The 15,658-nt window shown below is 48.8% G+C and overlaps 1 pseudogene; it reads left to right on the top strand.

The window, feature by feature from the left end:
- The first annotated feature begins 4,113 nt into the window (after positions 1–4,113).
- On the top strand, positions 4,114–5,452 carry LOC144379103 (twinfilin-1-like; annotated as a pseudogene).
- The last annotated feature ends 10,206 nt before the right edge of the window (positions 5,453–15,658 follow it).

Raw genomic sequence — 15,658 nt, 5'->3', positions numbered from 1 at the left:
ACAACTAAAAATGATAGAAAAAAACCATAAAATCATCCAAAGTGCGGTAGAACAATGAAGAGAATAATCAATTAGCCAAAATATATACGGGCCATAAGCCAGAGAGAACAGTTCTGAGTCTTAGGGCATTTTTCAAATCCAGAAAATCTTAGCTTGGCTTCTCAGGCTCATGATTCATAAAGAGGAAATCATGCCAAGAGTTTCTTCATGTGAGGAGCAGGAGAAACATCCCCTCCCTAAAAATCAGGGAACCTAAGATTCATATCCTCAGAACGAGGTGACACAAATCAAATCTGTTCTATCTTCAAGTACAAGAACATTCTAAGGAAATTTGCCTTTGAGTCAGGAAAAAGTGAGCAAACAACTATTTCAAAGAATTTGCAGACACGGTCTAAGCCGTCTGTGATTTGTAGTCCAAATTTTCTTTACCATTGGCTATTGGGCCAAAATAACTTCATGCCAAGTAGTATAGTTTATAATTGTCCTGGATTGGTGATGACCCAAAAATTGTAAGAAAGAAATTTCTCTAGGGAAATGTCTATTTAACCTGTGTGTCAAAAAATTTACACAGAAAATTGCACAGAGAAAAGAAAACCCAGAGCAAGAAATGTAAAGTTCACATGGAAGAAAGACTGTGATTAAGTAACTTTAGGGAGAGTGAGTAGTAAAAAGCTCATGAAACTTCAATATTGGAATCATAAGACATAAAATATAACATGACCAGGATATGACATAAATATATAAAGTTATGTTATTTGAATATATATTATGGATATGATATAAAGGAAAAAAATCACAAAATTTAAAATATAGAAAAAATGCAAAAGCAAAAGCACCTCTTAAGAAAATAACTACAAAATAGGGGCACCTGGGTGGCTCAGTTGGTTAAGCGGCTGCTTTTGGCTCAGGTCATGATCCCAGCGTCCTGGGATCGAGCCCCGCGTCGGGCTCCCTGCTCGGTGGAGAGTCTGCTTCTCCCTCTCCCTCTGCCTGCCTCTCTGCCTACTTGTGCTCTCTATCTCTCTGTCAAATAAATAAATAAAATCTTTTTTTTAAAAAGAAAATAACTACAAAATAGAGTGATTAATGATTAAATAATGAAAATATTACAGTTTATTCACTGAATAAGAAGTTTTCGATAAAAGAGGAATGAGTTGAGGGGCACCTGGGTGGCTCAGCTGGTTAAGTGCCTGCCTTCTGCTCAGGTCATGATCCCAGAGTCCTGGGATCAAGCCCTGCATCTGGGTCCCTGTTCGGCGGGGAGCCTGCTTCTCTTTCCCCCATACCTCTGCTGCTCCCCCACTTCTGCGCGCTCTCTCTCTCTCCCTCTCTCTTAAATAAAATCTTAAAAAAGAGAGAGAAAGAAATGAGTGAGGCATGGAAAACAAAAAGCAAAAAGTAAAATGGCATCATAAATCCAACAATGTCAATATGAACATTACAAGTAAGTTGCTTAAATAAGTCAATCAAAGTGCAGAGTGTTAGACTGAACACAAAACAAGATCCACCTATGCTGTCTACAGTAGACGCACTTGATCTCAGTTACAAAATTAAAATCAAAGGGATGGAAAAAGGTATCTCAGGCAAATAACCATAAGAAAGCTGGAGTGGATACACTCATTAGCCAAAAGGGACTTTAAAAATGCTAGTAAGATAAACAGGATGACTTTATACTGATAAAATGGTCAAGTCATCAGAAGAATGAAACAATTCTAAATATATATTCACCTAATAATTCAACACCCAAATACATGTAAGCAAAACTGACAGAAACTGAGAGAGAAAGAGACAATATGGCAATAATCAATATATCACTTTCAATAATGGACAGAACAACTATGCAGAGATCAATAAGGATAAAGAAGACTTGAACCATACTATAAAACAACAGTGTAAGTCTGACATTTATAGAACATTCCAACCATGAACAGAATATACATTCATTTCAAATGCACATGGAGCTTTCTTGAGGATAAGCCATATCCTAGGCCATAAAAAAAAAAAAAAACAAACAACTCAGTGAATTTAAAGGGGTAAAAATAATACAAATATGTTCTCTTATCACAGTGGCATGACACCAGAAATCAATAACTGGAATAAATTTGGGAAACTCACAACTATGCAGAATTAAACAACACACTTCTACATAATCAAAGGGTCAAAGATATCAAAATGGAAATCAGAAAATACTTTGAGATTAATAGAAATGAAGACAGAGCCTACCAAAACCTAGAGGGTCCTACTAAAGCAGTGCTGAGAGGGAAATATATAGCTATAAATTATATGAAAAAGAAACATCTCCAATCAATTACATAAACTTCCACGATAAGTCAAAGAAGAAAGAGGAGCAAACTAAACCAAAAGCAAGCAAAAGGAAGGCAAAAATAAAGAGTAGAGTAGAAATTAATGAAATAGAGAAAAGAGGATAAAATAACAATGTAGGGAACTATCTAAATCAAATGTGATCCTTTGATAATCAACCAAACTGACAAATCTTTAACTAGACTCATTAAGAAAAAAAAGAAAAAGACAGAGAAATGACCCAAATTACTGGGATCAGCAATGAAAGAGGGGATATTAGGACTGACCACACAGAAATAGAGAGAATTATGAGATTATGATGAACAATTACATGCCAAAAAATTAACTTACTTGCATAAAATAGACAAAAATGCCAAAAGACACAAACAACTAAAGCTGACTCAAGAATCTGAAAATACCTATACCATATACCATCTGAATATGACTATAATAAGGTAGAAGATAGAGTCACTTGTCAAAAACTATTCCACATAAAAGCCCAGTTCCAAATGGCTTCACTTGTGAATTATACCAAATGCTGAAAGAATTAATAACAATTCTTTACAAACCCTTCCAAAAAGGAGACGAGGGACCCAACTCACTCTACCAGGCTAGGATTATTCAGATACCAAAACCAGACAAAGATATCATAAGACAAGAAAACTACAGACCGATATCTCTTATGAATGTAGATACACACACACACACACACACACAGATTTCAACAAAATGTAGCAAATCAAATCTAGCAACATATAAAGAGTTAAATACAAGTCTAATGAAATTTATTCCAGGAATGCAAGATAGGTTAAACATCCATATCAATCAATGTAAAACACCATATTACTATATTAGAAAACAAAAGCCACATCCTTATCTCAACAGATGAACAAGAAGCATTTGACAAAATCGGACACCCTCTCATGATAAAAACTCAACTAACTACTGACAGAGGGAATTTCCTCAATCTGAATAAAGGCACTTATGAAAACCCTTAAGCTAATATCTTACCTAATGGTGAAAGACGGGTTGTTTTCCTCCTGAGATCAGCACCACGAAAAGGATGTCCACTCTCACCACTTCTATTACACATTGTGCTGGAGGGGACCCCTGGGTGGCTCAATCATTAAGCGTCTGCTTTAGGCTCAGGTCATGATCCCAGGATCATGATCCCAGGTCCTGGGATGGAGCCTGCATCCAGCTCCCTGCTCCGCGGGGAGTCTGCTTCTCGTTCTCCCTCTGCCTGCCGCTCCCCCTGCTTGTGCTCTCTCTCTCAAATAAATAAAATATTAAGAGGAAAAAAAAAAAAGGAAACACCAAGTGAGGTTGTCAGGCTCGCCTCTTGGTGGGTTCAAGGCAAAAGACTCAATCAAGCTGAAGAAGAGGAAAAGGAAAGGTTTTACTGACAAGTAAAGGAGAACACCGCGGGCATTTCCCAAAGCAGTGTCTCCCTGAACAACAAACTGGGGAAGTTTTCAGCTGAGGGTGCAGATGTCACTGACCCCTCTGATGCAGGACACCTGACCCTTGGTCGGAACTGCTGTCTCTGCTGCTCCTGGCACCCGGATGACACTCAGGCCACTCGTGCCAAAATGTCTCTGCACAGACTTAGCGCCGGAGGCTGGAGCCCGGAGCCCGCGGCCGCTGCCACGTCCCATCACACCTGCCTCGAAGCAAGTGAAGATGTTAGAGGTACCTTTGCCAGAGCGAGAAATGGAAAATACCGACTTCTAAACATATCTATTGAAAATGAGAAACTCGTGATCGGATCATGTAGTCAGCCTTCAGATTCCCGGGGGAAGGACTATGACTTCTTTGTTTTACCCCTCCTGGGGGACAAACAACCGTGCTATATAGTATTCAGGTTAGACTCTCAGAATGCCAGGGATATGAATGGGATACTCAATGTCTGGTCTCCAGAACATCCTCGTGATCGTCAAAAACTGTTGTGTGTGGCAACGAGAGCAACTCTGAAAAAGGAGTTTGGAGGTGGCCACATTAAAGACGAAGTGTTTGGAACAGTAAAGGAAGATGCATCATTACATGGATATAAAAAACACGTGCAGGCACAATCTTCTCCTGCCCCATTGACTGCAGCTGAGGAAGAATTACGGCAGATTAAAATTAATGAGGTATAAACTGACATGGCTGTGGGCACAAAGATCAACACTACAAGGAGTAGCATTTCCTCTTTCTCGAGAAGCTTTTCAGGCTTTGGAAAAATTAAGTAACAGCTCAACCAGGTGCAGTTGGAAACAGACATAAAAACGAAATTATTATTTTGGCCAACACAACAAATACAGAACTAAAAGATTTGCCAAAGAGAATTCCCAAGGATTCAGCATGTTACCATTTCTTCCTGTGTGAACATTCCCATGACGGAGACTATTTGGAGTCCATAGTTTTTATTTATTCAATGCCTGGATAATGGATGCTATATTCTAGCTGCAAGAGCCCTCTGTTAGAAATTGTAGAAAGATAACTACAAATGGATGTCATTAGAAAGATCAAGATAGGGGTGTCTGGGTGGCTCAATTGGTTAAGCGTCTGCCTTCAGCTCCGGTCATGATCTCAGGGTCTTGGGATCGAGCCCCACTTCCGGCTACCTGCTTGGCAGGGAGCCTGCTTCTCCCTCTCTCCCTGCCCCTCCCCTCCGCTTGTGTGCTCTCTCTCTCAAATAAATAAAATCTTAAAAAAAAAAGAAGGAAAGATCGAGAGAGACAATGGGGATGAGTTGACAGCAGACTTCCTTTATGAAGAAGTACACGCAAAGCAGCATGCACATAAGCAAAGTTTTGCAAAACCAAAAGGTTCTGCAGGAAAAAGGAATTTGAAAATTTATTAGGGGTCCAGTTGAAAGTGAAGCCACTGCTGATTAAAATCATTATATTAAGCATTACAACACTAGTTTTTTAAAAGTCCAGCTTTTAGTACAGGAGAACTGTTATATCGCTGCATGTAGGTCAGCTCACCAAGCTTTTGACTTCTGTGTTTTTTAAAAATCAAGGTTACAGAAGATTATATACGATGTGCTATTATTAATTTTCTCATACTGTTTTTTAAGCAGTGTGTGAAAGTATTTTTGAATTGTTACCACTTTTTAATGGAATTCTTCTGGGCACTGTCCCCTCCATTAGAGTGTTTTTCCAACATTATCCAAGACTACAAGGCTATATCAGGCTCAGGATTATTTTGTCTTTCAGTCGTAGGGTAGTTTTAATGTTTATGTCGATACATAGTAGGGAAAAAATTGAACAATGAGAAAAGCTCCTGTGTTTTGAATTTACCACCTCATGGGCAGTGGCCAACAGCCAGGCCGCATGGTCGGGCAGCCGGGCAATGGAAACAAGGTCTATTAAAGGCATAACCACATGGGGGCCGGACCCTCGATCACTACCGGAATTTGAGGGGTGCATTAAAGGAGGACATGTTGATGCTCATCACAAGAACCACCTTCTGAGTTTGGAAGTTGATTGAAATGTGTGAGTGGGTATCCTGGTGTCGTCCTCTCTTGAGGTAGCCACGTAGGTCAGTGAAATAAGGGGACAGTGGGGGCTGTGGCAATGCAGAGAAGGGCTGAAACTCTATAGTCCACTTGCATCCTCTGTGGCCCAAAATACCAAAAAGAACTGTTCTGGCTGCCAACCAAACTGTAGGAAAGCCTTGACCGTAGCCGGCAAGTCAGAGCAATACCGGTAACCCCGAGGGGCTACAAATGGGCCTTGACAGGAACTCGTATTCTGGATTGGGCTTTGCTCACCCAGTGGTAGATGCAACTGGTCAGAGTGCTATTAAAAAAAAAAACCAAAAAAAAGAAAACACAACACAGCTAGACATCACTTAAAAATTAAAAAAAATAAAAAGCACAGAGAGGACTGGTCCTGTGGGGACAGCTCAGGGAAATTTTACACGTGCACACCTCCACGTGCCACCCCCCAGAGCAAGATGCCGAGCACGCTGAGCTTCGCACAGATTCCCAGTCAATACGTCACCACAAAAGGTAACCACTCTCTGACTTCTGACATTATAAATTAGTCCTGATCTTCAACTGCACATACAAAGAGTCATACTCTCACGTGTGTGGCTTCTTTCACTCGATGCCCTGTCCGTGAGATTCACCCACGCTGTAGGGCGTAGCCACAGGCCAGTCTTTTTCGGGGCTGCGTGGTATTCCGTTGTACGGACGTGCTACAATTTATGTATCGATTTTCCTGTCATATGCATTTATGTCGTTTTCCATTTGGGGCAATCATACATAGTGCTGCTGAGAACATTCTTATACATGCCTATTGGTGCACATGTGAAAAAAAAAGATACTGCACCAGTTTGGAATGCTCGGTGACATTTCCTCACACCAAGAAAACAGTGACAAACCATAATCTCCCACAAAGGGCATAGAGACATGCTGACAGAGTAACAGCTTCATGGAGAATGGGAACAGGCAACGGAGACATTGTGAAAACAGGGTGTTGGGGCCATGCAGGCATGAAGTGCTGGTTTCCACACCTTCCCAAGTGTGTGCTCCCACCCAGCGCGAGCGGGGCTACAGGATGGTCCCCACTACACACTTTTTCCCGGGGGATCGGAGGAGGAGGGTAGGGGACGGTTTCAGTGTGACTCTACAGTCCTTCCCAAGGGAGAGGACCTCGGTACGACTGTGCTTCACCTCCGCACTCGCTCATCCTGCCCGGTGCCGAGCCTCAGGGCAGGGATGCAAGTGCGTGTGCCAGAAACGGGACACGCTCCGAAGCAAGACACTGTAACTACTTCGTTAAACCTGATGTGGGAAATCCGAAGGGCCTGAGGGGAGGGCTGTGCCTTCACCCCATCCGGCAAAGTTGGGGCTGACGGCGAGCACAGCTACCTCACCTGGTGGCCCCTTACCTGCCAGTTCTGTCCGGGTGTGACCCTCCCCTCTACGACCGAGAGTGGACTGAGCAGCGGGGTGGGGGGGCTTGCCAGGCTAGTGTCGCTGGCCGCAGTGTAGACCAGCACAGCAGCCACACAAAGGCAGAGAGTTGGGTATAAATGCAGAGAAGTAGAAATAGTAGCTGAGGGTAAAGGAATGGATAAATTCGCTACGTAACGAGGGAAATCCCATATTACATTAACCCCTCCGAAGAAGTGTGAGCAGGAGATGACACTGTCTCTTAGCTCAATTATCCCAGATGCCTGAGAGAGAAAGCCGTACGCTGTGAGCACATTCCTGCTTCTGGAACCTGGCAACACTGAACGGACCCAGCAGACCGGAGCGACCCTGGGAGACCCTGTCCTCCAGCAGGATGGTGGGCAAACTGTCAGTGGGACGCGGGTACCGTGTCAGCATCTCTGCAGTTCCGGTCCTACTGCTACACGGGACCTGTGCTCAAAGACCAAGGCGTGGCCTGTGGGATAATACAAATATTTGGTCTCTGTGCCCGGTTCCTGGCCCCGAGCTCCCCAAGCCCTTGGGATCTCCTGAGAGATAAGAGCGTCTCTAGTATGCTAATGAGATGACTTGGCTGAGGGTCCTAGATAGCTTCAGGTTGGGGCTGGTGACCAGGAGGACCAAGCCATGGTTAGAGAGTTGGAGCCATCAGCCTCGCTCCCCGACCTCCGGGGAGACTGACCTCCATCCCCGACAGCCAGTGACTGAATCAAGCATGCCTACGTCATGAAGCTTCTATGACGTCTTCTCAACAATGGGGTTCACGGAGCTTCTGAAATGGCGAACACGTCCACGTGCTCTGAGGGTGGCACATTCCAAGTCCACAGTGACAGAGGCTCCTGCACGGGGACCTGCACGCTCCCACACTCCTGCGCCTCTTCATCCGGCTGCTCGTGTGGATCCTTATAATAAACCGTAACGGTAAGCATGGAATTCTCCTGAGATCTAGGAGTCGTGCTAGCAAATGACTGAACGTCCAGGGTACCCCCAACTTTGTAGCCAACTTGAACAACAGCGCAGGGGACATGGGAACCTGAGAGTGGAGACTTGCCCGTGAGCTGAGGGCAATCTTGCCGGATGAGTCCTTCCGCCTGTGCGTCGCATGCTCACTCCAGGTGGACCGCGTCAGACGTGAAATGAATGAATCGGAGGACACCCAGGTGGTGACAGGGAATCAGAGAGCTGGTCAGGTGGGGGAAGAAAGCCTCTCCGCTCCACAAAGAGAAACTCAGAGTAAAAGCAAGCAAGTTAACCCTGTACCTCATCTCGTCCAGGAGCAAAGGATAAGCAGAGCGGAAGCATGGCTATCACGTCCGTCCGTCTGCGACCAGCTGTTCACGGTCCCGTTACAAAAGGAGACAGCAGGCCCAGAATGGAGTCACTGATGCTACGCACCACGGAGAACGTCACACTTAACCTACTGCAGCTGCAGCTTCTCCCAGAAATGCGACCTGCAATGGGCCACCGGAACGTCCTGCTCAGCGCTGAATGGACGCCGCCGGGAGACCGCCTCCTTTCCCCTTAGCAGGGCCCCCTCGCTCACAACAAGGCCTCGTTTACTCATAGTTTCCTGTTTTCCCCTCCCCTCTGCCTTGACAATCCTTTCCTCTCTGCTACTGGAAGAGGCTCCTTGCTGTGTGCTAGCTGGGGGCTGCCCAAGCCATGAACTGCTGAAGAACCCGACCTTCCATGTGCCCAGTTGGCGTGAACAGTCCCGACTTTGCGGGACACTCTAGCTACCCTAGAAAGCCAGGTCGGTGCTCTGGGCTCCTTCACTGGTTGGTTTTTCGTGCTTGGCAGCGGTCACGTAAAAGCTGACAGATGCTGGAGACTCTCTCCCCAGAGTAGTGCCCTGCACAGCGAAACAGAAACATTCACGGACACGTGGGCGCACACAGACCCGCTCACGTCTTACAGGCGTTCTCGTCCTTGCCAGAGCAAAGGCAGGGCACATACGCCCTGAGTCATCGGGCCACCGGCCCACTTGGCCAAACTGCAGTGGACAACAGCTGGGTCTCACCACGTGCCATCCGGGGAACCACAGGAGAACTGTCATTTATTAGCCACGTGGTCCTTCGGCAGAGCCTGAGCGCCTACAAAGCAACTGATGGAGCTGCAGCCTCAGATCTGTGCTCCAGGACCGGCGATGAGTCGCTTTCTCCATCCCGCGCCCCCAGCCCCCCAGCGGCCTTCCCACAGGACAACTGCCCGGTCAGGGCCTCCCTCCTCCCTCCGCAGAAGAGGAGGACCTGTTCTCCCCACAGCCTTCCAGTGGGACCCGGCCCGAGGCTCCGCCAGACAGGGGGGCACACGCTGGACCCGACGCACGACCCGCTGACAGACAGAGGCTGCCACTGCGCACGAGGCGTGTGACAGGTGACGTGAGTGGCAGTGCGACCCCAGGCCCACGGGCGGCCGCGGCGGCCAGTGTCCCGCCTCAGCGGAGTCCGCCGTGCGCGCGGGGACATCTGTGCCCGCGGCAGAGGCCGGGCTTGCGGTGGCACACGCAGCCTGACGCGCCACGGCGGCTCGGGCCCCGGCCGCGCAGCTAAGCCTGTCCCTGCTGGTCCCCAGGCCACACGTCACATAGGCAGAAGACGCCCGGCCGACGCGTGTGTGTGCGCACTCCCTGTCGTCTCAGGTCGGGCGGCGCCGGACCGCAGCGTTTGCTCAGAGGAAGAGCTGCGGGGAGCAAGCGTCCGCAGATGCGCGCCGTCCCAATGCGACCCGCTCCCTGACGCTCCCCCGACGACACCCGCGATGAAGCAAGGGCGTGCATCTCCCACATCACACCGCACATGACAGCAAACGTCCTCCCTCCTCTTTACGGGGGGAGGGGGGGACAGACGTAAATGCGATTTTAATGCCCCGCGCACCCTGGCCTGCTCTCCCCCCGACCTCAGCGGCTCCCCATCCGGCTGAGCACCAGGCCCCAGACCCACAGGCTCCGAGGATTAGGCACAAGGTCAAGGAATCCCCTATTTAACAAGCCCCACGAGCAAGGCTGAGGCACAGCCACGGGGGAATCCTCATCTTCGTTCCCGCGGCTCAAAGTGTGCTGGGAAGACCAGCAGAAACTTCAAGGTCTTTCCCAGACGCGAGACGCGCGTGTCCCGTCTGTGGCGCACGACCTACGCCAGTCACGGAGTGACGAGGGTGGAGCACCTCCCCAGTCCACAGGCACTACCCTTACTCTGCGGCCGCTGCAGCCCGGACAGCCCTCCCGCTGCCCCTCCTCCCTCCGCAGCGCCCCGGACTCCCTCACCGCGCTGCCCCCCTCCCTCCCTCCCTGCTCTCACAGCACCTCCCCTGCACACCAAGGGCATTCCCGTTGCCAACAAACCGCCATCCCCGACTCCCAGGTGCTCCTTCCCAGCCGAACAGAAATCGAAGGAGACTCTGCTGCGTCCGTAGCTCCTTGACTGGGGACTGGAGCCCGCACGGCATCAGGAGGGCAGAGCGCGGGCAATCAGAGCTGGGGACAGAACAGCAACGAATTTAAAATGCCAGGTTCCCGCACGCCCCCCGTCTGCTAATCCAGAGTCTGTTCGTCTGAGAAGACTGGGGAAAAGATGGAAAGAACAACCGAGCCCCAGAAGGAGGGCAAGTCCTGACTGAGTGTGAAAATAACCTCTGGATACTACAGATTCCCGGCGCGGGGGCTGCCCTGGGCCTTGTGGAGACACGGCCGGGCCAACCACCTCCTGCCGCTGTCAGACAGGAGACACCCGAAGCTCAATGAGACCAGACTCCCACGAAACATGCAAAGAGGCCTAGTCCTCTACAGAAACAAAGGAACAACAAAGAAACACCCAAAGATGGGCCGAGGGCCCAACCCAGGCCTGAGCCGAGGCTGACCCGGCCACGCAACGTTGCTGCCCACGGTCAGTCCCGGAGGCAGGACAAGGTCTGGGTGATGTCCGAGTCTCTGTCATCCCAGGTCCTACTGGAGGGACAAGGACAAGAGAGCAGAGAGACTCCCCACCTGAGCAGTGACCATGTCACACCCCCGTTAAACTGAGCACCAAGTGGGCATGAGGCTCCTCCACACGAGGCTCCTCTCAGCCTTTTCCTGTCCCCACCTAGAGCAGACCCAGCACACCAAACTTGCAGATTCTGGAAGGTTCTCAGTGCTTCCATTTATTTCTTCTCTCAAACTTTAGGAAGCCTGTCCTTTCACTAACTCATCCACTCCTCATGACAAGAAATGGAAAAACCCAATTCACCTCCAGAGTCCTATTTTCAACAAGGAAGTAAGAAGCTGTAGCTCAGTGTAACATAAAGTAAAGACAGGGAAGGAGATGGCCCACTCGCCCTCGGCTGGAACACGAAAGCAGATGAGGAAAGAGGACACAGGTCGGTCGGGGCGGGGAGAGGGGGGCAGTCGTGTGCGGAGGGGGGCAGTCTCCCCATCTCCTCACATTACGTTAATAGGAACACGGACACATTCAGACGCCCTTTGCAGAAAGAGAAATCAGGGGTGTTGATGTCACAAGGTGGGAAAGTGAACACATCTTGTGTCGCTTGTCCCCCACAAGGCAGCTGGCTCACACAGTGAAAGAAAATCATCATGAACAGATTCAGGTCAGTCATATACATGTGGACTTTCTCAACAGCCCACCACATGCTCAAAGTATCCTCCTCAAAGAAATCCACTACCCAGTCATGGCCCCTTCCCCCCTCCCCTCCTCCCGTCAGGCCCTCCAGGGTCTCACCTTTAGGAGCAGAGAGAGCCCTGGGGACTGTCACTGCCTGGGGCAGGACAGACAGATTGTGGTCAGACTCACAGGAGATGAAACCAAAGGAGGAGCTGTGGCATGAGTGAGCTCCCCGAGGGGTCCCGTCTACACTGTCTCAGGGTTTCAGGGATCACCCCCTCCATACTCACGAGCAGCCTCAGCTTAACTCCTTCCTCTTCCACCTGGGAAAGAAAACATCCCATGGGATGCCATGGAGGAGGCAGGGCCGGAGATCGTAGATGATACGGATAGTCTGGACCACAGGGAAGTTTCCAGAACTGTCACTGCAGACCTAAGGCAGGATCAGGGACAGGAAAAAAAGAGATGGCAGGGCGAGACCAACCGTCCTCCTGGAGTCTGTCCTCAGCACGGACCTTGCTCTCTGACCTGTGACTGCTGGGAATCGGGTCTGTCACCACATTCATTGGGGTGATTAATCTGTCCTTCACTCTCACCTGTGCTTTACTACGGTGAATGGAGCCATGAGCCGCACGGTGCACGAGCACATGAGTGCGGGCGGCTCTGCCCACAAACAAGGCAGGACAGACTTCCACCTGGGCTTGAAACACTGCAGAAGGACAAGAAAACTCAGAGCACCCCCTTTCCCTACCTGAGCTCTCCCTCCTCCACATGACAGCTCCAACCACCAGAGCACCAGTGACCACAACGACAACCAGACCAGCCACGATGCCCACGACAGGAATGGGGGGCCGAGGAGGGGACGCTGGGAAGAGATAAGGAGAGGGCCTTGCCCCCCAGCTCTCAGCCCTGACCCTACTGAAGTTCTCCACAGGAGCTCCTCATGTCCCTGACAGGAGGCTCTGTGCCCAAGTTTCCCTCCTTACCCCTTCTCAGTGTGAGGGGCTCGGGCAGCCCCCCATGCTGCACATGGCACGTGCATCTCTGCTCCTGTCCAGGAGGCACCACCACAGCCGCCCACTTCTGGAAGCTCCCATCCCCTGCAGGCCTGGTCTCCACATGCTCTGTGTCCTGGGTCAGGTCCTCCCCATCGTGGTGCCAGGTCAGGGTGATCTTCCGCAGAGTAGAAGCCCAGGGCCCAGCACCTCGGGGTGACCTCATGGTCAGTGATGGGATGGCGGGAGACATGTGTCTTCAGGGGATCTGAAGAGAAGGGTCAGAACATTCAGGAACTTAGGGAGGAGTTAAGATGGCGGAGGAGTAGGAGACCCTAAGTTCATCTGGTTCCTGGAATCAGCTAGACGGTTATCAAATAATTCTGAACACCCAGTAAATCAACGGGAGATCTGACAAAAGAAAGCCTCCAAGTCTACAAGCAGAAAAGCGACCCCAGTCTGGGCGGTAGGAGGTGTGGAGACGTGAATCCGGGGTGAAATATCGGAGGCCAGGGCGGAGCGGAGACAGCTTGCTTAAGGAGGCCACCGCAGAGTGTTATAAGCAGCAGAGCGCAAAATCAGAACTTCTAGAAGTCGGCTCCAGTGAGGGACGTCCCTGGCTTAAAGGTGCTCCGGGGGCGGAGTGGGGGCGGAATCCAGGTGGGACAGTGTGGTCTCCGGATCCCGGGCTCGCAGGAGGAGCAGGGGTGCCTGAGTGCGGCGGAGCTCCCGGGCGGCGGAGCGGGGAGCCGGCTGCAATCAGCGGGTCTAGGCGCCGGCTTTCTGCTCGGTGTCGGTGTTGTCCTAACCCGGGAACCGCTGCGCAGCCGGCAAACCACTCTCCGAGCAGGGGCCCAGCAGGCGGGAGAAGCACAGGAGACCCCCCCCTTCCCCGCCCCCCAGGAGGAACTGCAGGGGGCCACGCTGCGGGAGTCCGTCCAGTTTGGAGTTTTGAAACTCGGTCACATGCCTGACATAAAATCGCGTGGTCACAGGCTGGGTGAACACAGAGTTCCGAGGGCAAGCAGGGAGACCACAGTGACTGACTGCTTCTCGGTGCGGGCTCACTGAAGGGGGGGCGGGGGGTGCATTTTCAGCTCCGGGCTAGAGAGCAGGGTGCAGCCATATTGATCTCGCGCATCGGAGCTGGAAACCTCCGGGGAGCAAAGCAGCGCCACCTGGTGGAGTCCAGAGCTGCTTACACTGCGCCCGGCCTCTGCCAGGGAGAAGCAATTCCACCAGGGCAAAGTCCCCCCGAGAATCCGCGCAACACACCCGCCCCCAGAAGACCGGCAGGGACAACTGATCACAGGGGCTGCGAAGCTTCAGCTCTTGGGGAAACCAGTATATAGCATCATGGGTTTTTTTATTCTCTAGTCCTTCAGTATTATTTTTTGTTATTTTCTTATTTTTTCATTTTTTTTTATTCTTTTTAAATTTTATATATACATTATATATTTTTTAAATTTTTGTTTCCTTCCATTGAATTTTATTTTATTTTTGTATATATATGTTTGTCTTTCTTATTTTGGGATGCAGTTTCTCTTAATAAGCTGACCAAAACACACCAAGGATCTAGTTTTTTGTTTTGTTTTGTTTTTTGTTTATTTCTTGTTTTGTTTTGTTTCTGGTTTTTTTTTCCTGTTGTCATTCTTATTGTTGTTTTTTCTCTCATTCTTCTATTCTTTTCTGGACAAAATGATGAGATGGAGAAACTCACCCCAAAAGAAGGAACAGGAGGCAGTACTTACTACCAGGCATTTAATCAATATGGATATAAGATGTTTGAACCAGAATTTAAAACGATTATAAAGATACTAGCTGGGCTTGAAAAAAGCATAGAAGACACTGAGAATCCCTTACTGTAGAAATAAAAGAACTAAAATCTAGTCAGGCATTAAAAATGCTATTACTGAGATGCAGTCCCAAATGGAAGCCCTAAAAATGAGAATGAACAAGACAGAAGAGTGAGTCAGTCATATAGAAGACAAAATGATAAGAGAGTAAGGAAGCTGAAAATAAGAGAGAAAAAAAAACAATTAGACCATGAAGGGAGACTTAGAGAACACAGCAATTCTATAAAGTGAAATAACATCCATAATATAATAGTCCCAGAAGGTGAGGAGGGGAAGAAAGGGGCAGAAGGCTTATTTGAACAAATTATAGTTGAGAACTTCCCTAATCTGGGGAAGTTCAAGTCCAGGAGGCACAGAGAACCCCCCTCAAAATCAATAAAAATAGGTCAACACCTTGACATACAATAGGGAAGCTTGCAAATTTCAAAGATAAAGAAAAAATCCTGAAAGCACCTCAGGACAAGAGGTCCTTAACCTATAAGGTTAGACACATAAGGCTGGCAGCGGACCTGTCCACAGAGACCTGGCAGGCCAGAAAGGACTTCGTGATATATTCAAGGTGCTAAATGGAGAAAAATACGCAGCCAAGAATACTTTATCCAGCAAGGCTGTCATGCAGAACAGAAGGAGAGATAAAGAGTGTCCAGGAAAAACAAAAACTAGAGGAATTTGTGAACACTAAACCAGCCATGCAAGAAATATTAAAGGGGATCCTTTGAGTGGAGGGAGAGCCCAAAAGTAACAAAGACCAGAGAGGAACAGAGACAATCTACAGGAACAGTGACTTTACAGGAAATACAATGGCACTAAATTCATATCTTTCACTAATTACTCTGAATGTAAATGGACTAAATGCTCCAATCAAAAGACATAGGGTATCAGAATGGATAAAATAACAAGACCTATGGATATACTGCTTACAAGAGACCCATTTTAGACCCAAAGACACCTCCAGATTGAAAGTGAGGGGCTGGAGAACCA

This window comes from Halichoerus grypus, chromosome 9, assembly GCF_964656455.1.
Source record: "Halichoerus grypus chromosome 9, mHalGry1.hap1.1, whole genome shotgun sequence".
In the NCBI taxonomy this organism is placed as follows: domain Eukaryota; kingdom Metazoa; phylum Chordata; class Mammalia; order Carnivora; family Phocidae; genus Halichoerus; species Halichoerus grypus.
The sequence above is the reverse complement of the archived record's forward strand: the minus strand, read 5'-3'. Positions and strand labels throughout refer to the sequence as shown.